The 23072-nt window shown below is 34.6% G+C and overlaps 2 protein-coding genes across 3 annotated transcripts in view; one reads left to right on the top strand and one right to left on the bottom strand.

Moving 5' to 3' along the window:
* Positions 1-23072, bottom strand: part of LOC147069476 (uncharacterized) — a 106143-nt gene that overhangs the window by 38734 nt on the left and 44337 nt on the right. The window contains exon 1 of one of the 2 annotated variants that reach the window (XM_085950165.1): positions 13799-14132. The exons of the other annotated variant lie outside the window; for it this stretch is intronic. The gene's annotated coding sequence lies outside the window, so the exon portion shown is untranslated. Of the gene's footprint in view, positions 1-13798; positions 14133-23072 lie in introns of those variants that run through there. 2 annotated transcript variants of the gene reach the window in all.
* LOC147069477 (uncharacterized) overlaps positions 1-23072 on the top strand; it is a 103501-nt gene that overhangs the window by 48601 nt on the left and 31828 nt on the right. The window lies entirely within an intron of this gene.

Here is a 23072-nt window from a genome sequence, read left to right as displayed (position 1 = left end):
CTCTCTCTTCTGAGGACAATATTTGCTAGGATGCCGAAATACCTTGCCGAATATAAAGACGTAGGTACCTTCTTCTATCTCAACGATAGTTTAGAGTCGTATAGTTCCTATATACGATAAGTCCACTTTGATAAAATGTTGGCAAACTAAATATTTTCATTTAAAACTATTTCTTCTTATGAAAACCTATGATTGAATTTATATTATGGTGGTGTGTTGTTTTTATACAAATATTCACAATAAAATTAATCATTTTCGTAGCAGTAAAGGAGAAATTGACAAAACAGTGATGGATTTATCGGCATTTGGAACTAACTGTCAAATTTATCGTATTTAGGAACCCAGTAGGTGTGACTTATCTGTCTTTGTTTCTCAACGCTAACGATAAGTGGTTGACAAGTATAGGGTAAATAAAAAACAATTATTATTTCAATAAATACAAAAATAATTTGTTAGAATGATTTCATTCATTGGTGATCTGAGAATTTTCGTCAGTAAAATAAAAATCGTATTTTTTTTAAATTTATTTATTATCATAAAACCTAATACATTAGAACGAATCGAACATAAGTTTTGTCTTCTCTTCATCTAATAGACAAATGATTAGTAAAATAAAATCAAAAAAATATAACATGGTTAGGTAACTTAAAAAGATTTTTTAGGTAAGTGATAGTAGAAAAAGATACACAAATGTAATTACCGTCTTCGCTCCTAAGCAGAGCATATGAACCTCCACAGAGTGAAGGTTATATTAAGAGACCCTTTTTTTCGAGGAATGGTTGTTAGCCATTCGCCCAACCCATTAGGCCCTTGCACTGGATCAAGCATACATTGAAAAAACAACATGTACTTTTACACAATGTACCTATAATGTATAATTTTGACACTTTTTTACTATCAAGAATGTAATCACAATATTTTTTTTTTAAATAAACGTATTCCGAGTAATTTTTAACAGAAAAAAATGTTATAAAAAAATCTTATTAAAAAACCATTATTTGAAACGAGGGAAGTTTACATTCACACAGATTTTATTTTGTGCAGGTAGAACAATTACAAAAAAGTACGGAAATAACTAAAATAAAAACAATTGTTTAATTCGAGAGAAGTTCTCAATCGCCCAGTATTTGCCAACATTTAATGCAAAATAGTCTTATTTTAAATACCTTTCCCGATGATCCACGTTCTTTTTCTATAATTCCTTATTGATGAATCGTTTCCTTTATGTATTTCCTTCCACTTTAGCAACATTCTGGCTAAGATCAAACATTATTTCGTTGTAGTTCTACTAAAAACTTGAGACACTTTTGATAACGCGAACTGCTACAACGGCCATGTTGATTTTAGCAAATGCTCGATGCTAATTGGCTGTCTACAAGGTCGCATGGATTTATCGGCCTTAGGAACCAACCGCACCGTGGATTTATCGCCGATAGGAATTCATCGTGATTTTGAAACTCTCTTTTCATATGAATTTATAGCTTTTAGGAACGAATCAACTGAACCAAATTGTGGAGCGCTGGCGGTAGAAAAAAATGTCATCATTATCTCAATTTTGACCAAAAGTGCACTTATCGTATATAGGAACTATACGACTCGTTTCTTGTTTATTGTTCTTCTTCAAATTTTTAAATCAAACAAGAAACAAATGTGTTTTGTGTTATGCAATGACAGAACGAATTCGTAACATATTCAAATTTGCATAGGTAATAAATTTTAATACTTGCATAGTATTCAAAGAATGTAAAATAACATATTATTTTTTATTGCCATATCTAGTAAATAGATTCCTTACAAAAGAATACCAAGTATTCCAAATGAGTGGAAAATATGGACACTTGCAGTGACATTATGATTTACAATATAGGTAGGTATTTAGTATATTTTAATGTGAATTTTCGCGAATCTCTTTATGTTTACGTCTGCACATTTGTCACGCTTTAAACAATGCATAGATGTTTTAGATTTTCCCCAGGGCTTTCCAATATAACACGTCATATTAAACAGTATTTTGTGTGAGATTTATGTTTCTTCGTTTCCATAAAGTCCACGTATAAATTTACGAATTACAGCGTAATTGTTTCTGCAAGTTTATTTATTTTACATGTGGTGAACATGACAGATTAAAAAATTAAGATGTTCAAACCATAAGATAACAATTATAGTGAAACAACTTAACCTCGAAATTGCGCAAATTGCGACCTATGCTACCGCGCACGACTTTTTGTAAATTTAATTATTGTTACCATTGTCATTATTTCCGACTGCTCGTACATGAAGCCTATTGTATCGTTTTCTCTCGGTGGACGTCGCTCCAACTACGTCACAATGTGTGTCAAAACTATCAAACTTCACGCTTATCAAAAAATACACGGAAGTACACCGAATGAGTAAAGTAGACCCTATTTTTAAAAATATATAAAAGAACGTTCACCTTAATTCAGCGATTTCCAAACTGGGGGGCGCGGACTGTTGCAAAGGGAGGCGCGAAAAGTTTAACACAATAATGTAGCCACAGGGCCCACAGGTTTGCAGTTTTCGAGTGCATAGTTTATAAAACGGCAGCTAGTTATAAACTACATAAAAAACATTCCTATAAAAGTTAGGTTGTTTGCAAACCTGTATGAAAATGTGGAGACTAATTTTATTAAGTACCTATACCTCATTTCTATACTATTGTGCATAGCCTCCACAAGAGGGGGGCTGACAGGGCTCCAGCCTGGGGACCGGCGTTGCGGGTCGACCAGTTAAGTAAGATAAACACACCAAAAATTCGTTTTGTTAGTAAAAAAAATCGCATGTGGCGCTGTTTTGGTTACAGAGTAATAACATTTTATAATATATGTGTCTGTGTGATACAATTTGATGTGATTGTGTGTGATTGATGATATTCACATGTACAATTTTATTTTATAATTATTTGTAATGTATTTCCTGACTAATAAAAATGGCTATATGGAAACAAAAACCTTTGTTCAATTTTGGTTGAATCGAACTTGTCAAGAAAACCAATGCAAGTAGGTACTGCTACCATTCATAACATCATATTTATACCAAACGGAATTTTCTGCATTAGATGCAATGAAATCCATATATCGAGCCCGTTTAGTAGAAAAAATCACTTTAGTGTAAAAATGTATTTTGAAATATAGGGGGGAGGTGCCAAGATTACATTGTTTTAAAAGGGATGTGTAGTAACGTAAAGTTTGAAAACCACTGCCTTAATTCATCCTCATGCAAATATAAGAATATCCGAAGCGATGTGGTTGAATACAGTTGTTGCCCTCCCAATTGGTGTTACCAATTGCAGGTTAGTTCTGTACCTTGTTAGAATACACAACTGATATAAATCTAAACAATGACAATAGTAGCTATGGATATATATGTTACGCCGAATGTACGAAATTGACTATTACATGAAATGGGAAAAATTTTGCCTAAATCATGAAAAATGCAAGCCCGTTGCCTTATTCGTGAATTAGACAAAATATCTGGCGAGTGCGTGAATTCGTCAGTAATTCTTCTGCCTAGTTCATGCATTGGACAAATTAGATAGTAGCGCTACGGTGGTATTTTTTGCAACTAAACTAAATGTGTCAAATGCTCATGCATTGGTCAAAATATACGTATATTATCTATGGTCAAAATAGATGGTCGCGCTCCGGTGGTGTTTTTTGCAACTAATCAAACTAACCAAATGTGTCAAATGTCATTGATTATAATATAAAAATATACCAATCAATAACTACAATGACGTTCATATCCATTTACTATGCGCAAAAAAAATCTAGAACTATAATATGATAACGGAAGAATTTTATTGAAAGGTATTTTCGCGATTTGATTCGTGCTTGGGTATCAATCGTGCAATGGTCGATTGTATGTTTGTGATAGTTTGTTGACACTTGTTAGCTAACCTCAAAATGGACATTCAGTTGAATAATTCAGAATTACAAAACCTAACCTAACCTAACCTAACCTAATAATAATAATATTATACTAGCTGAGCCAGCTGGCTCTCGCCAGTCTGTCTCGCTAGGTCTTGCAGACGGCTTGGCGGTGTTGGATTTTATTATAATTGTGAAGTATGCATAGATGGCGCCATAGTTTTCTCTTCGCGATGGATTTTTTATTCACGTCAGACAGTTTGACATTTCGCTGATAGTAGTAGAATGAGGTTGCGGAATCCTTCATCCAGCAGTGGATTGATCCTAGTTGATGATGATGATGATAATGATATGAGTATGTAGATACATATAATATCACCAATTTTGATAAATACAGCAATTCAAATGACAGAAAGGAATAGAATCAGGCTAGAGAACCCTTCATCCAGCAGTGGATTAAATCAGGTCGATGGTGACGATGACGATATTAATATGTAGATAAATATAATATCACCGATTTTGATAAATACAGCAATTCAAATGACAGAAAGGAATAGAATCAGGCTAGAGAACCCTTCATCCAGCAGTGGATTGATCCTAGTTGATGATGATGATGATGATAACGATGTGAATATGTAGGTAAATATAATTTCACCGATTTTGATAAATACAGCAATTCAAAAGACAGAAAGGAGTAGAATCAGGCTAGGGAGGGCTTTGTCCAGCAGTGGATTGGTTTAGGTCGATGATGATAATGACAATATAAATATGTAGATAAATATAATATCACCGATTTTGATAAATACAGCAATTAAAATGCAGAAAAGTATAGAATCAGGCTAGGGAGGCCTTAATCCAGCAGTGGATTGGTTCAGGTCGATGTTGATAAGGATGATATAAATAGGTATAGTATCACAAATTCGTTTAACTGCTAGTAGTAGAATCAGGTTGTGGAACCCTTCATCCAGCAGTGGATTGATCCTAGTTGATTATGATGATGATAACGATACGAATATTTAGATAATTATAATATCACCGATTTTGATAAACACAGCAATTCAAATGACAGAAAAGAGTAGAATCAGGGTAGGGAGGCCTTTATCCAGCAGTGGATTGGTTCAAGTCGATGATTATGATGACGATATAAATATGAGGATAAATATAATATCACCGATTTTAATAAATACAGGAATTCAAATGACAGAAAGGAATAGAATCAGGCTAGGGAGGCCTTTATCCAGCAGTGGATTGATCCTCGATGATAATGATTTAAATAATATGTATAACACCAATTATTGTTGAATACCTTTTAAATATTTTTGGGTTATATGAGCCAATTCAATTGAATGTTTATAAGTTTCATTGGTTTAAAAAATTATCATTTAACAGCCATAAAAAAAATGTTACGTTATTAAATTTTGACATAATATTCTATGGTTGATCCAGTGTTGAAATGTCTACTTAAATTTCAGTAGATCAACTGATACTTTTTGCCAATATACTGAATTTTTGATTTTTTTTCGAAATTTAAGAAATCTACTGATATTTGTGTTTCTCCATAATTGTAAATTAACTGATGATTCTTTCAATAATAAACTTGAAATGATTTACGCATGACCTTTTTTGATGTTATACACTTCTAAATTGACATAAAAAGCATTGTAACTCTACCCAAGAGCGCCATTTTTTGACACTTGTGAGATTATGTCAATATGCACGCTTTCACCAAACACAATCGTTGAATTTCATACATTTTTGTCAATCAATGGTATTTTGAAGAAAAAATCAAAAAATCTACTGAACTTTGAAAATGTTAGTTGGCAACACTGGTTGATACCTTTTAAATATTTTTGGGTTATAATGAGCTAATTAAATGTATATAAGTTTCATTGGTTCAAAATAAAAATTGATTCAACAGCCTTACAAAAAAAAAAACAAAAGTGACATCATATTTTAAAATTTTCCTTGGTATCGTAAAACGCCGATATGTCGTACGCCCGCGTTTCAATGAAATGATCAGTTTTAATCGGAATTCGTATAAATGTTATTGTTTATTTGAATATTTATAGTTATCTATGGGTGCTTGTTATAAATGTGAGTTATTATATAGTGCTGTGCATTTTTAAATCATTAGGAGACGTAAATAATATCACCAGTCGTTTTTTACATAAACAACAAATAATGACGGATGTTACCTTGTTTTTAAAAGTGATTTTTTTGTGACTGTGTTAAGTTATATAAAATTGTGCTCACTTCAACTTACAGTCACTCGAATGCATCTCATAAGTAAATATGTGGTGAGTCAATTGAAATACCGTATGTTAGTATACATAGCGTAATAAATTTATAGTGTCAAAAGACTTGATTTCCGTCAGAGGTGTAGAAACTTAACATAAACAGAGAACTTAATTTAAAAAAATTTAAATAAATCAGTTCTAATATGTTTATCGATCAATCTTATTATGATTAGTTTGTGAAAATTGATTGTATATATCGGTTAAAACGCATTTTAAATTTAAAGCGGCCATTTTTGTTTAGTCGGTTCGAGTGCTGCAAACATTGTGAAAAAATAAATTCCCATATTGTCAATAATGTGACGTATGTGCCGGAAAGCTTTAGAGAAACATCAATATTATATCGCAAATTATATATATATATTAATTCGGAAAACCCTTCCTTTCATACTCTATATGACCTATTTGAATTTCGAACATTCAATTAGTGTGTTTGGCGTTTGAACCCATCGGACGTGACGAATAAGGCACACAATCGCTCGCAAAAACGGGCAAAGCTGTAGGATAATAATAATGAAAGATTATGTCCAATTATAACTAATAAAACCATCCGTATTAAATTTACTTTTTCTACTGTCATGTTGACAGTTTAAGAATTCCATACCCTGGCGAATTCACGTACTCGGCAGAAAATTTACCTAATTCATGAATAAGGCAACGGGCTTGCATTTTTCATGATTTAGGCAAAATTTTGCCCATTTCATATAATAGTCAATTTCGCACATTCGGCGTAACATATACAAATGTAATGAAAAATAACAAAACCGTGATTAAAATGACAACCTTGTTTATTCTGATAATTCTTAAAATATAATTTAATTGACATATTTACTTACAATTACCTACTGTAATATTGTAAAAATTGCACAATATAAATTAATACTCAGAATAAATTTTAAATACCTAGGTAATTGAAAATTGAATGGTTACTTTGTCAATGGTTTGATTATTGTAAATGCATACACTGCGGTTAAACTGGTTAAAGTATTCCAAACATAATTTTTAATCATTAAATAAATGGCAACACACTCATTTCAAAATCCACCGACCACTGACAATTTTTGCAAACGCTTGCAAGTTATATCTAATATTATTATCTTTTTCGGATGGTGTTTACGTAGATAATCAATATATACATTATTGTTTTATCCGAAACTATATTTACCATTTCTAGCTATGAAACCAACCGATTAAATCTCATTCACGCGTGATATAAGTAAAAGTATGTGAAATGGTGACGTGTTAAATTAATGGTTTTTATATGTTTAGGGAAAACTGTAATCATTCATAATTTACATGTTTCAACTAATAGGTACTTTTTTGTAAAGGTTTTTATATCCAGCACTGATAAGATGTTCAGGTGACAAATTAACATCAGATTTGGCAATAATATAATTAATAGGTATATTACATTATTATATGGTTAGCAAAAACACTTGTTACATTTAATTTCAAACCATGGCCGACCAGGGCCCTATGTTAGAACTTGCGAGTGCCAGCTGCCCGGTCGACATGACGTCATATGACATCATTATGACGTACTACCGGAGTGATAATAGCACTCGAGAATATAACGCTACTCATACAGCGGCGCTATTCATTGTCACCATACACATATAGGTGTTTCATCATAATATTTTCTGCGGTGAACACTGCGTAAGCGGCATGCCTCGAGCGTGACGTCACGATTACGTCATGTCGTCTGGTGCCACACGAGACGATAGTTAGGAAATCGCGGTGCAGATTCATGCCGTGATACTAAATGGCGAATTACGATTGTAATGGAACAACTTAACATTGAAATTGCGCAGATTGTGATTTTTTTTCGATTCGATTTCGATTTTTGTCTACGCACGAATTGCATAGTGTAAATTTAATTTCTGGCACCGTTATTATTGCCGACTGCTCTTACATGAAGCCTATTGCATCGTCTTCTCTCACTCGGCGTCGCTTACGTCATATTTGCTGTGAAACTATCGAACTTCACGCTTATGTGGTATGTTTATATGCTAGCAATGCGGTAACGTATTCGCGATAAATGATTCGATTGCATATTTCGTTAAAATTAACATTGCCATGTATTTCAATATGCAACAATGTTTACCATATTAGGAGAATAATTATATGTAATTCGTGCGCAGTAGAAGATATCGCAATCTGCGCAATTTCAAGGTTGAGCTGTTCCCCTATAAATAGCACTAGTATCTAAGTTTACAGTTTCACGGCCTGATTATAGTGGACATGGCTCCCATATATTGAAGCGCCCTCCCCCCACCTATCGCTAAGGCTAAAGATAGTATAATACTCTACAGTAGCGATTTCAGTGTATTTTTAGCATTTCTTGTATGATTAGTAGTCGGGTTAGGAATGATTAGTTTTCAAGTATTGACAAACAATAATCAAGAATTGCATATTTGTAAATGCAAATGCTCCCCCCTGATCCTGGACCCCCAGAATAGATTCCTGTCAGCCTCACCTTATGGGGGGGAGGTGCATGATAGTGGGCCTTGGTTCAAACAGTTAGGACTAAGTCTGGAGATAAATTTATGATGTAGGTATGTATTAGAATACGTCTTGATGACAACAATTACGTAAGAGCATACTTCAGTGAAACGGCAAATAATTTTCAACTATAGGTGCGAAGAAATTTTGGACTCGCTGGCAATCGGAGAGTGAAAGTCGAGCTGTGAACACGTCAATTTGTTTCGTGATGGCGACGGGGGTATTAATTCTTAAATCGTGTAAAGATGACTAAAAAACGTTACCCATTTACTTGAAAAAGAAAACATGTCAATGAATATATTATTATTGTTACTAATAGAACAATAAACAGAACATTAAATGGACGCATGTTGAATTTTTATGACAAATTATGTTTTGTTCTGCACGCGTCATTTGCACAATCTTCGCGTCGCGTATATAGTCACGATCGTTTTAGACCGTGCCCCAGCTGAAGATTATTTTATATATGCGGAGATTCGGTATCACGAAACATTAAATAATGCATGAAATACTTTGATAATATTTTATTTATCACTAAAATAGGTTGGTACCGACCTACCTGCATTAAGTATCCGATAGTCAGATGATTGATAAATAAATTAAATATCTAGCGTTTTTCAACACATTTATTAAAGCTGTTGGAGGCATCAAAAAACACTAGTAAAAACGCCACAAGCCAGATGCGTTTTTTGCAAGCTAGCTACTTATCGAAAAATGCTTGATCTGGCAAGAAAAAAGCTAAATTGCCAACGCTGGGCCCAATACACTGATTTTGAAAATAGAAAATCGACGCGGTCATTTTACGCATCGTAGTTAAAAATATTTTACCAGGCCTACCAATGTAACTAACTAACCAACTTAAAATGTAAGTTAGTGCACAATGCATCGTTATGACTTTTAATACTGATTAAACGTCGAAGCAACAATGGTCGGTAATGATTATAAATTATTATTTATTATATAGGTATAGTGAAGTTATGCTATTTCTTATTGTCATCCAAAACAAAATTATTATAAAAATAAGCAGATGACACGCGATAAAATTATTTTGAGTGGCAAGCGTGATAGGACATAGCTTATTAACCCAGTGATTTACGAACTGTTTACGAAGGGTGCCCCTTTTTTGTAGCGAATTTTTTTACACGCAGTAGAGTGAATCATTACCACAGTGTCTTGAGTACACCCTACTTTAATTAGAATTATGTTGAGAGCTTTCCATGTTTTAAATAAAACATATTTTATTATCATATTGTCAGTTAACAATTAACTTGCTGGGCGCGGAGCATTTAATTACTATTTAATTACCGTATTTAAATAACATGCTAATTATATCGAATGGCCAATTAATTAGTGTACAACTGGTGTACCGTCCGCTTGGAAAGGATTAATAACATTTATGACTTACATTATTAATAGTATAAGTTGGTGAGTCTCGTAATCATGTTATGGAGTACAGTACTCTCACAGTATTCCGCCACCCCATAAACCAGACATGTGTACAATTAGTGAAAGCAGCGGATTATAGTGCATAGGTACCTACAAAATATGGTAAAAATTAAAACACGTATTTCGTAATATCACTTCCCTCCATATTGGTAAGTGAATAGGAAACTGTCACTTTTATTTTGTTGTCTGGTTTTTCGTCTGGATTCGGGATGTGGAGGTGAAAAAATAACACACCGGAATTGTTTTGGAAACGGCAAGGTATATTTACGTTAATATATTCTAAACGGTTACATTTTTATACAAATTCTTTTCGATTTAATTTTGACGGATAGCGAGGTTAACACTGCTTACGTTGCTGTCAAAAACGCTTCTCTCGCTAAAACCAACGGTCACTTGAGAGCCGTACAAAATGCGGCGTTGCCATTCGTATTTTTCTTTAGCGCTATTCAGACTATGTTTCCGGCAGATATTTAACATTATTTAATTATTTTTGCAATCAGCCGTTACTATTTGTTGGATTTGATACCGATTCGGGCCTCTCCAGATACACAAAGACATCCCCAAATGGGGACCATACGGGGGGGTGTCACAGTAAATATAATTTTTTTAGAAATTTGTACTAGCAAATTATGGTTTTATTTATCATCAAAATCAAGTATGTACTAAATTACACATATAACTAAGTGTATTAACTAAATAATAAACAGTAAATCACTTGACACAACCAGTGAGGCAGATATTTTTGAATGGCTTAGGATTTCTGGCTTTCCCTATGACCAAAAGCTTCATTGTGTGTGTCCCGGTTACATTGGAGCACGGCATAACCCGTATCATGTGTGTTGCTTGTACGCGGTGGACTACTGAATTTGACAATCGAATACCGGCGAATTATAGAGCTTGATTTTGTGCTTTCAACTAGTAAAAATAACGGCGGATTATAGTAGAAGTAGTTGTCGGATAATCGAGCGGCTGATTACCGAGAGTGTACTGTAATTGCAGTTTGAAGTTTGACAAGCCCTCTAAAATCAGACATAATGCTAATTTCTTTGTACTTTATGTGCATGTTCTATTTATCGAATGACCTTGAATTCTTTTTCTGGCGTACATATTTATATTCTGTTGTTATCTCTAAACACCTAAATTATCGACTCACTAACTTTTATTTTCTTTTATTTTGTTAACTGTCAGTTCATGGTGGAACTGCATTGTATTGTTTTAATTTAATAAAACGCATTTTTTTGTAGTTCTTATTCCACTTTTAATCAATAAATTAGGACCGGTTTCGTCCGCCTCAGAGGGACATTTCAACTGAATACTTACTGAATATTCAGTTAAAAATGTACGGACTAACGGACGGGAATAAACGGACGAAACCGGTCCTAATTTATTGATTAAAAGTGGAATAAGTACTACAAAAAAAATGCGTTTTATTAAATTAAAGCAACAATTACCAACTTTTGGCAGCAAACCCACAATATATACATTTTTAGAATGCTGCGAAAACTATGATAATTCAACAAATAAATCATAAAATACAATATTTATGAAACAATGTGCTATATTGTTCGCGTGCGCTGATGTCCGGTGCCATGTTATCCGATTCGCATGTACAGTATGTGCATAGTACCTAACTAATTTTTGGTTGGGCGGCGAGATTTTACGCCACTCAGTTTGATATGCACTGTACTAATTAATGTATGTGGTTATTGTTTGCAATTAAATCTCAATCAAATGATACGTGTTCATAATGCACACCGCGCAGTGCTCCTGTCCGGAACGGTCAAGGTGTAAATTATATTATATCTTATAACAACAGAGGCTATATATATATTATTTATTATATACTGTGATATACCTACTGACACCCATATATATTGAGTCCTAAGACAAACCGGATCCAGCATTTGACGGAATACACATCCTATACAGAGATGGCCGAAGAAATCAAATAATATTTAATTCAATTTATTGTATGTATAAATTAGTTGTAATTGTAACAAAATCAGTCTGCTTAGTCTGCCCAGTTCCGGGAAGGCATGATTGATTTACTCCATTTCCACCCGTCTTTTACGTGCAGCCGCGATTTGTGCACGGCCGCCTTCCACGCGTTATAAACGTGTCAGAATAAAAAGATTTTAGTGCCACGCTTCCTTGTCCCGAAGCGATGCTGCACGGGACTGATGTAGCAACGATGCACCTTGGTGCTTAAAGAAAGAGTTTTAGAAAATAAAAAAAAATCTTGATTTGCTCTGTCGTCATTTATCTTTAATGACATTAAGTATCCACTATAAATACCCGTGTCCTGAAACAGAGAAGTGAGGTGTTGAAAGTGATGAATCTAAGAAGAGCTCGGAAGGCCAAGTATTGGGCCCGTGTGTGGACGGCGTATCCGGAAATTTGTACGTAAACAGTTCACCGCAGGACACTTATTCGTGCGCCGTAGTACGTGAAACATGAGTTCGTGTAACATTTAATCAAATAACGAGTTCTTTGTTGAACATTTCACCGTCGAGTATATTTTTACGTATGCTACAACATGTGGCGAATTTTATGAGATGTCTTTACTAGGTTAGGTTAGGGTTAATCTAATTGGAACAGTACTATTTGCAAACTATCGCCGCATTTTGTAAGATAGGTACAAATGTATTCCACGGTGAATTGTTCAACGAAGAACTCGTCATTTGATAAAATGTTGTACGAACTCATGTTTCACGTACTGCGGCGCACGAATAAGTGTCCCACGATGAACTGCATACGTACAACTTACATGTAACCGTGTGGACAGACTCTGGCTCCGCTCGGTCGGATCCCATTAGAGGGCAGTCCCAGACAGTCTTGCCAACCGTACTATAATTATAGTACAATACTATAATTTTGATTCGTCGAAAAATGTAAAATGCTATAATTTTACGCCAAATATGCCAAAATCCTATAATTTTAAGGGATTCAAGACGAAAAATGTTCCTGTACTATATTTTTATCAGCAATACTATAATTTTTACGCCTTCGTACTATAATCAGCATAGAAAAAGATGGCAACACTGGTCCCAGAGGACGTGTTCAGGTCGCAGGTACTAGGTCGGTCGAACTACCCTACGGTGGAGTCGACGTATTAGCTTATTAGTGTTGATACTTGGATCGTTCCAATTCGGCCTGTTGTCGGGAACGTTTGGACGTTAGCGCTTGCCCAGTATCTGCTCGACTGTCTGAATATTATCAGCGTATTCTGCACTGTATTTTCTTTAATAAACAGGGCGTATAGCATTGCGATCAAAAAAAAATACGCGTTGTTTATGGACCATTGCATGACAGTAATGTTCTAATTTTATTAGATTCAATAAGAACATTAATTTGTTATTGATTGGTAACAAATATCTGGTAATGATGCTGTCATTATTAACACTATTATCAGATATTTTATACTTTATACTTCTCGTACCAAGATTTTATATAAATTTTCCGATATAATTGTATTTTTAATTGTAAAAGACGTTTTATTTTAATATTTACATATAAGTTTACTTTCTCTCCTTCTTTCGAGTTTTATATTGTTTGTTATCAGTAATTACGTCTTTGCACTAAATTGTATTATGTATTATGGCGCATTGATCAATAACCGTAATGCCATAATACTCTTTTCTAACAAATAAAATAAATTTATTTACTTACTGAGCTTCTTCTGTCTTTTCCTTGTATTCCGGTGGTTCTTATTTCGTGTTTTATTTAAAGGTGAATTTCATCTCAATAATATACGGCCATCTATTTCCGATCCAGCAGCTCACGATAAATTATGACACGACCAACTGCATACGCACAAATTTCCGAACACGATATTATAATATGCTTAAATGCTTTAGTTTATGAAAAATATGCATCTGATTCTAATTTTTGAACTTGGGCACGGTTTTAAATGATCGTGACGACGCGACGCGAAGATTGTGCAAATGACGCGTGCAGAACAAAACATAATTTGTCATAAAAGATCAACATGCGTCCATATAATGCTATGTGTATTGTTCTATTAGTAATAATAATAATATATGCATTGACATGTTTTCTTTTTCAAGAAAATGGGTAACGTTTTTTAGTCATATTTACACGATTTAAGAATTTATTTCCCCAACGCCATCACAAAACAAATTGATGTGTTCACAGCTCGACTATCGCTCTCCGATTGGCAGCCAGTCCGAAATTTCGTCGCACCTATAGTTGAAAATTATTTGCCGTTTAATATCGACGATGTTTATGTTGGTATAGTTCTATTGAAAATATCGAAGCTGGAAATTTTCAATAAATAGGTACTTATATACGTTTATGTTTATATATTATAATACGAGTACGTTTCGTTAAAATTCGAAAATATAAAACTATACTCTCGCGAAGGCTACACGCGCAACGGATCTTGCGGCCTGTGTAGATAGATGGCAACAAGTCTAAAACAACTAAAAAAAAATTCATTTCAATGTGTAGAAACTCAAAATCTAAACACCGTATTGGCCGATATTAGTCGCTATGTTAATAAAATTCACAATGGAACAAATAGAAACGAATTGAAACTGAATTCAAAATAATGTAGTGTTGCCATAATAATACATTAAACGTAGGTATGAATATTGTAATCATTCGATTTTTGATTGCCTTCAAATAAATGATATAGAGCAGGGGTTCCCAACCTTTTTGTACTCTAGAGCACATTCTAAAATATCGGTAGGGTGGCGGGCACCACCTATTTTTAATCGACAAACTCCTTCCATAACTTCTCATTTTCCCATAATTTATTTTCTTATATTCATAATTTTAAATAATAAACAAAAATATTTCAAATTTCAAATGCCCATCGGTGGTTATCGCAGACAGCTTGTGCAAAGGCATATTTATTGACTTGGCGTATGTTCTGAATGTATTACAATAATATCCTCACCCCTTGTCTGTCCTTTCATAGGTAATATTTGCGACATATCCTTTTTTACTGTGAAGTTACTAAATACCATTCTCACCATAACTGCTAACTGTGCGGTGTCTGATATATCTGTTGACTCGTCAAATTGTAGCGAGAACCAGTCACATATTTCCAAGGCAGTCTTTAACTGAGTTTGTATGTCTGTTGAAATTGCATGTATTCTTCTTGTGACGGTGTTATTTGACAACTGTAAGTCTTGTATTGCTGAGACAATCTCACGTTTGTTAGAAAATCCATCAAACAAACAATCGGCACCAGTCAAAAATAGTTTTTTAAACAACTCACCATCAATGAAAGGTTTCTTCATTTTTGCGAGCATGTGAGAAATTTTGAAAGAAGCAATGGTGGCCTTTTTAGATTTTTCCACATGTCTAGTGAAAACAGTCTGTTGTGCAGTTAGACTTGATTTTAGTTGACATATTTTTTTCTTTCTTACTTCAGATTTAAGTGGATAATTCACATCAAAAGTGGCATGAATTGTCTGAAAGTGTCGTTCAACATTATGTTTTTTCGGCACTGCAATACTACTACCACACAACCAAACAATATGATTCTTCCCAGTCAGTGTTAAAATTATAGGTTCGTTGTCTTTTACTCGGTCTACTCATTTTAGAACTATATAGAAGGAATATCAAAACTCCTAATTCGTGTTTCGTCAGACGAAAATGTCTTCTAGCTAACTGTCGCGACAATCACAATGACAACAACGCGGTTTCAGGCGGGGAATGCTATTTGCACATCAATCCTTGTACATGCCGAAAACCCGAACTGAGCCGATGATCGCCGAAGCAATCGGGACGGTACGAGCATGTGACTACTGTCACGTGCTTCGGCGTTCATCGGCTCAGTTCGTGGCGTTCGTTCACTTCGGGTTTTCTGCGTGTCAGGCAAGCGTGAAAATTCTGTCTCTGTCGAATAGTGGCGGGCACATAAGAATCGTTCCGCGGGCGCCATGGCGCCCGCGGGCACGGGGTTGGGAACCCCTGATATAGAGCTTTGTTTTGTTGGAAGGTATAGTAAAGCATACAGTGGTGCCCAAGGGAAACTGAACGAACTCAATGATGCCCTAAAACCCGCTGGATAGACGAACTTATAAAGTTCAGTGAATTTACTTGGCAGCGAAGGACTAGGAACCGAGAATAGTAGATAGACCCTGGCAGTGATGACGATGACGTATATACAGCTATTTATTGTGTGTCATTAAACCCCCTTTCCTCTTCCAGTGTGGGTTTAGAAGTCTTCATCAGAAGTTTTCTTTCAAAGCAGCGCTCGAAATGGAAAAATTTACGAACCGGAGCGCTCAACAATTTTCTGAAGATATTAACATAGTTTTACGTGTATTTTATAAAAATAAGTGAAGGTATTAGATTTTTTATTATATGGCCTATCAAGCTCAGATGGTCAAATTATTTTTTCCACGAGACGGAGCAATAATTTTAGCAATTTCACAAACCGGAACGGCGCTCCGGTCCATTTAGAGCTTTGTTTCAAATTAATCTTATATTTCAGCCATCATCAGAAAAATTGTAATAACATAACAGTAATTTATGGCCGTATAGTGCCATGGGTCCCAGGTTCGAATCCTGGGTCTGGAAAATACACATATTGTTTTTCAATTTGTGTTTGGAGTCAGAGTATGGACCTTATAGGTTGAGCAAGTGGCTAACATTCATGTCTTGTAAAAACAAAATTATGTTAATACAAAACCTCCATTCTGTGGAAGCCCATATGATCTTAAGATCGGACATACAATATAATATATTATTTGTCTTGATTTATCTATCTGTCTAATCTGTAACGCACAAGAGAAAATATATATATGTAAATATTTAAGAGAATGCGACACAGGGACAAGTTGTATTAAAATGGATACGGCGAGAGAAAACATAAGCGCATATTGTAAATTTCAAAAATAAATTGACACGCAAAAGGGAATCGTTTATTTTAATCAGGTCGTGAGAGAAAAATAAATGATAGGATAGTTTGACAGATGCTTACAGTGCAGTACTAGCATATCGCCTCATCCAAGAATGTTGATAAGTTGGCATTTTATTTCTAGTTCCTTATATATATAATATTTTTAACTTTATCAATCTGGCAATCGTAAAACGGCACACTTAAGCATTAACAAATTTAATAGTAGTACTTATCAAAACGTTTCATCTATGTTTTAAGTGATATTCAAAGCAAATGAGTCGCGACAAACATGTATAATGCATGCGAATATTGAGAAGTAAACTATTGTAAACTGTTTTGTATTCATAAAGCACTGTGCAACCCAAATCTAACTAAATTACTAATGCCTCCATTGATCCAAAAGATTGGCACGTTAAAATGACTTTTATACTATTATATTGTCTGTAGTATCCGTGTAAAAATTTAAATAAATGACTTCTGGACATATGCGCACATGGCATCAACGGTTACATGTAAATTGTACGTACAACATGTAACCATGGCACAGTTCGCCGTGAAGAGATGATGGTATACTATACGGTCTCCAATTTTATTAGATTCAATATGAACATTAATTCAATTTTCATAGCTGATTTTGGCAAAATTCATGAATTTAAGAATGAAAACCTAACCTAACCTAACAAAACAATCCAGTATATCGGCTATTTTCAAAATTTCTTTGCTGATGGCTTCCTGTAAGCCGACAAGAACCGTGTTTTATTTAGACATGAATTTTATGTCAGTATCTACTATACGACCCAAAGTGGTTGGACGGTCTTTAATATACGGACTTATATTTCCGATACAACATTTCACGGTGAAGAATGATACGGTAAAATGCATACGTACAAGTTTCTGGACACTAGCCTAACCTAACAAAACAATCCAGTATATCGGCTATTTTCAAAATTTCTTTGCTGATGGCTTCCTGTAAGCCGACAAGAACCGTGCTTTATTTAGACATGAATTTTATGTCAGTACTATACGACCCAAAGAGGTTGGACGGTCTTTAATATACGGCCTTATATTTCCGATACAATATTTCACGGTGAAGAGTGATACGGCAAAATGCATACGTATAAGTTTCCGGACACTAGCGCACAGGACATATTATTATGTTATGTTATAATACATGTGCGGACAAAAGCGCACTGCTAAATAACAAAACAACCGTTTGAGGGCGAAAGAGGAAATTTTCGAAAGCGCTTATTGACAAAGACATGAGTTAGAGTGAGACGAAATAAACTTGAACGTGAACGTAGAATACAATTCAGTATTTGATCAGAAAATAATTATGCAGTGAATTCCTTTTGTTTAAAATAAAATAAAATGTAGATATGGGTAAGAGCTACTATTATGGGCCAGCTTCAATTATTGGCCACTTGCAGATAAAATCTAGTTTTTTAAGATATTAAATCAACATTGCCATCTGTTAAGTTATTAAAAAATCTCGTCAATTATTCCTCCGTTGGTAAAACAGATAATTGTTACTTTTAGCATTATAAAACAACCTCAAAACCGCATTTTTATCTGACAGTTTGAGCGAAACCGTGAAATAAGTGCGATTCGTTGTAAATTGTACAAGGACGTGACTTCTGTTAAAAGGTATGTTAAACATTTAATATCATACAAAATGCTAATCCAATTGACAAGTATCTATGTATTTGATTTATGTATACATCATTAGACATATATTTAAGAACAAATAGGTGGGTAGGTATATTATGGTGGTGGCCAATAACTGATTCCAAAATACGTCGATTTTCCTTTATCGGCCGGCCTTGCTAATAATAGAATATGTGACTAATTAGTAAAGTATTACATTTATTTTTATTAGCTAAATAGTGTTTTAACAGTATTATTAATCATCTTTGTTTTTATTATATTTCTCCGACATTCGTAGATAAATGTTGGCCACCTGGCCCATAATTGTAGTTTTGATGGCTGATAATAGAAACTTTTTTCTTGATTGTTCCAGAATAAAAATGCATCAAAATAAACGAATGAAATATAGTCAAGAACTGAAAAATAAAAGAAGCAATATAGTATATGAAAGACCATAGTGAAGAGTCTTCGCGTTCAGTAACAAGAAGATTTGAAATACCAAGAAGCACACTAAAATTCCTTCTGCAAAAATCCTCTACTGAAAAGTTTTGTATGCTGTTCCTACTGTGAGAAAACTTCAATGATTCTCATTTATCCTTAATGCTACGTCAAGATGTTTGTTAACTTCTATTAGGGTGGTATAAGATTTCTTTTGAATTTTTGAAATCAATTTCCAACAAGCTTTGCGTATTTAATTAAATATGCCTATCTCACTGTAACTCAATGTGAATGTGTTCTTTGTATTTTTAAGTAATATGTTACGTATGTCTAATAAAATGACGATAAAGTTGCATTAAGTACTTGATTGAACACTTAATAATGATGTGTGATCATGATGTTAAAATAATGTGATTACAGCAATTTCGGGGTGGCCAATAATTGCATTTTTTGGTGGCCAATAATTGAAAAAAGTGGCCAATAATTGTAGATTTCTGCCTTTTTTTTTTGATTATTTTTTTTATGATGTAAAATATGTTTTTTTAAATTTTCTGATAATTGATTATTATAAACAAATAAACAATTTAACAAATAATATTTTTTTATTTCACCTTCCTAATGATATCTGTCCACAAAAAATTAACAAAGTTGAAAAAATCCTTAAGTGGCCAATAATTGTAGCTCTTCCCCTGTTTTAAAAGTGTATGTGGCAATATTTTAAATGTATATCCCTTTAAATATTATTAGTCACTAGTGTATATAATTATTTTTTTTTGTTTTAATTAATATATTATAATTAACGATTTACAAACATCGTTAGCTAAATATAAACATAAAACATCAGAGATATATTATACTGAACTTTTCTCTCAATAAGTTGATTGTGTCACGGGCTGTATGGCATGTTGCGCCATTTTGTTGAAGCCACATATCGTCGAAATCAAAATCATCTAACTAAATTATGTTTCTGTAGCTTTCTCAGGACTCGAAATGGACCGGAGCGCCGTTCCTGTTCGTGAAATCGGTAAAATTATCGCTCCGTCTCGTGGAAAAAATAATTTGACCGAATGCGCTAGATAGGCCATATAATAGAAAATCTAATACACTTATTTTTTATAAAAAACACATACAATTTGATAACTATGTGAGAATATCTTCAGAAAACTGTCGACCGCTCCGGTTCGTAAATTTTTCCATTTCGAGCGCTGCTTTCTCCATTGACAGTAACTGCATCGTCATTTTCTTTTGCAAAAAAAAATACGATCCAATTACACCTCCTGACCATAAACGACACCAAACTGTTAATTTTTGTGGATCTAAATGTGTTTCAAGAATAGCAATCAGGAATGCCATATCAGTGGATACCAGAAAACTTGGACTGGAATGAGACCATAAAGAAAATGTGCCAAAGTATGTGGATAGATTTTCACCACAAGGCATCCCTAGAAAAGGATAAATTGATTAAGTCTATTCTACCATGCCCACGTGTGGTGCCTTGGTTTGTAGAGTCTCCTTTGAAGAGGAATAAGCTTAAGCTGATACTAAGGCTAAGAACAGGACACAATGGATAAAGATTTGATGTCCTCATGGGAAGAAGTAATTCGCAGCTCTGCGATGAATGTGATGTTTTGGAGGACATTGTACATAATATGACAGTACAATGCCATGAATATGAACGACACAGAGTACAGCTGCGAATTGTGAATATCTTTTAAAATGTCGACGAATTGAAAGGTTCCCTGGCGGTGGGTAAGACGGAAGAGCTTGACAAAATTGTAAAGTTCTTTAACAGAATTGGAGTGAGGGCCTGATCGGCGGACCCTCTACGAGATAAGAAGAGACGATATGACAGCGAGTCGCAGTCAAAGCCTTCGTAAAATCATAAAAAAATAAAATACAAATATTAACTAATAATGAGCTTCATCGCTAAAGATGATTTTTTCATGAAATAATGGGCAGCGTTGTCCCTGATAACTATCTTAGAAATAGAGAGCATCAGTTGTTTATTCTCCCAAGGTGCAGAACCAACCTGCCACTGATATTGCCAATTGGGAGGGCGATAACTATGTCCAACCAAATTGCTTCGGCTGTTGATATATTCCACTTGCAAGAGGGCGAGTTTAAGTGGACGCTATTTTATAAATTCTTAAAATAGGGCCTCCTTAATACTTTGGACGCGGAAGACGCACACGGTGCATAATGACCAGGCGGCCGATCGATGTAATTAACGTGCATTTTAAAGGGGGCAATTAAAATCTCATTATCTATTCAGCAGCGAAAGCGTTAACAAACTCGGCGTACTTCTATAGATGTATAATTGTATTGTCAGTATTGTCACTGCTTTTGTATGTTTATATTATGCATTCTCATTTTTATCGCTTGTATTACTTTTTTCTTCTTCTTTATAATAATGTTTCATGTCATGTTGTTAACGTCTTAAACTTATAATTTTTAATGACCACAATTTGCTAAAAATAAATCAATTGAATTGAATTGAATTGAATTGTTTCGGGTTGCTCTAATTTAAGTCCAATCAGCAAAATTTCGACGCACCAAATATTCATTCGGCTTAAGTTCTTGTGTGAACTGTATTTTATACGTCTTCAAATGCAAATCTTTATGAAGAATATTCAATGTAGTGCCATAAGAAAGTCCAAGTCCATTGTTCTGGATTTTCATCCAAATTTGATTCAGTTATAAAAGCAGTTTTATATGATATTATAATGAAAGTTGTTTATTCCTGAAATAAACTATGCTTACTTTTCGTCTATGAGAATTTATCATTATTTGAAATATCATCCCAATTATCCAGGGTAATTGAGCTTATTCCTACCGTGTATCGTATTCGTCTTAATAGTATAGAAAACATCCGCATATAACCGTACTCTCTCTCTTGTCTTATTTATTACTCTATGGTTAGGTTAGGTGTGTGTGTGTGAAGTAAAGTCGATAAACGAAGGTGTGTTCAGCTGCAGTGGCCATTATATTATTGAAAGTCAATGCACTTAATACAATAAAAAAAAACTATATATATTTCACGGCCAATTAAAACCGGTTAACGTAGGTACCGACTTACCTGCCTATATCGCACCCTCGCAACTAAATCGCCACAAGTCCAAATTTAAGTGTTTTGAGTTAATTACTACGTTTCATTGCCTATCTTTCATAGTATATGTACCGAAAATTTCATATCTCTAAGGCATTCAAGTCAAAACATCATTCAATATCTAAACATATTTAAAAAACACAGTACAAACATCTGGATCATCTGATCCAGATTTCCCTCTGATAAGCGATGGACAAAACATCGAGAGCGTCGACAGCTTCAAGTACCTGGGGGTACACATCACGGGAAATGGCATTTTGCAGAAAGAGCTCGCTATCCGAATGGGAATGGCTGGAGCAACATTCAACTCGATGCGGAATGTCTGGGACTCACGATTGTGCTCGGTCAAAATCAAATGCCGCCTATTCGACGCTTGCATTCTGACGGTGGTGCTTTACGGTAGCGAATCATGGCACCTTACGAAGCCTCAGAGCAACCGTATACTGAGCTTCGAAAACAGATGTTTGCGACGAATACTGGGTGTGCGGTGGTATGACTTTAGGAGCAACGAGGAGATAAGAGAACGCACCAAGCAGCCTCTCATCACGCTGAAAGTGAAGAGGCGATGTTGGACCTGGCTCGGCCACGTGCTGCGGATGCCAGAAGAGAACTTCAACCTGGCGTGCCTGTTCTTCAAACCGACCGGATTCCGGCGTCCTGGAAGGCCGCTTAATACAATCTACAGAGTGTATACGGTGGAGCTACGGGATGCTGGTTTAACCTGGAACGAAGCAAGAAGACTGGCGAACGACAGGGATTCTTGGAGGCGCCGCGTGGTGTCCATATGCTCCAGTGTCAGGATATGGCAAAAGAAGAAAGAAAGAGAAGTACAAAAATGCGAAAGGTAAAAACTTCAAAGCTGATTTTCTGTTTTTTGG

The sequence above is a fragment of the Rhyacophila brunnea genome, unplaced genomic scaffold, assembly GCF_057557595.1.
Source record: "Rhyacophila brunnea isolate RB1 unplaced genomic scaffold, BYU_Rbru_1.0 scaffold_23, whole genome shotgun sequence".
NCBI classification, from domain to species: Eukaryota; Metazoa; Arthropoda; class Insecta; order Trichoptera; family Rhyacophilidae; genus Rhyacophila; species Rhyacophila brunnea.
Note: the sequence above shows the minus strand (reverse complement) of the source record. Positions and strands in the feature narration are given on the sequence as shown.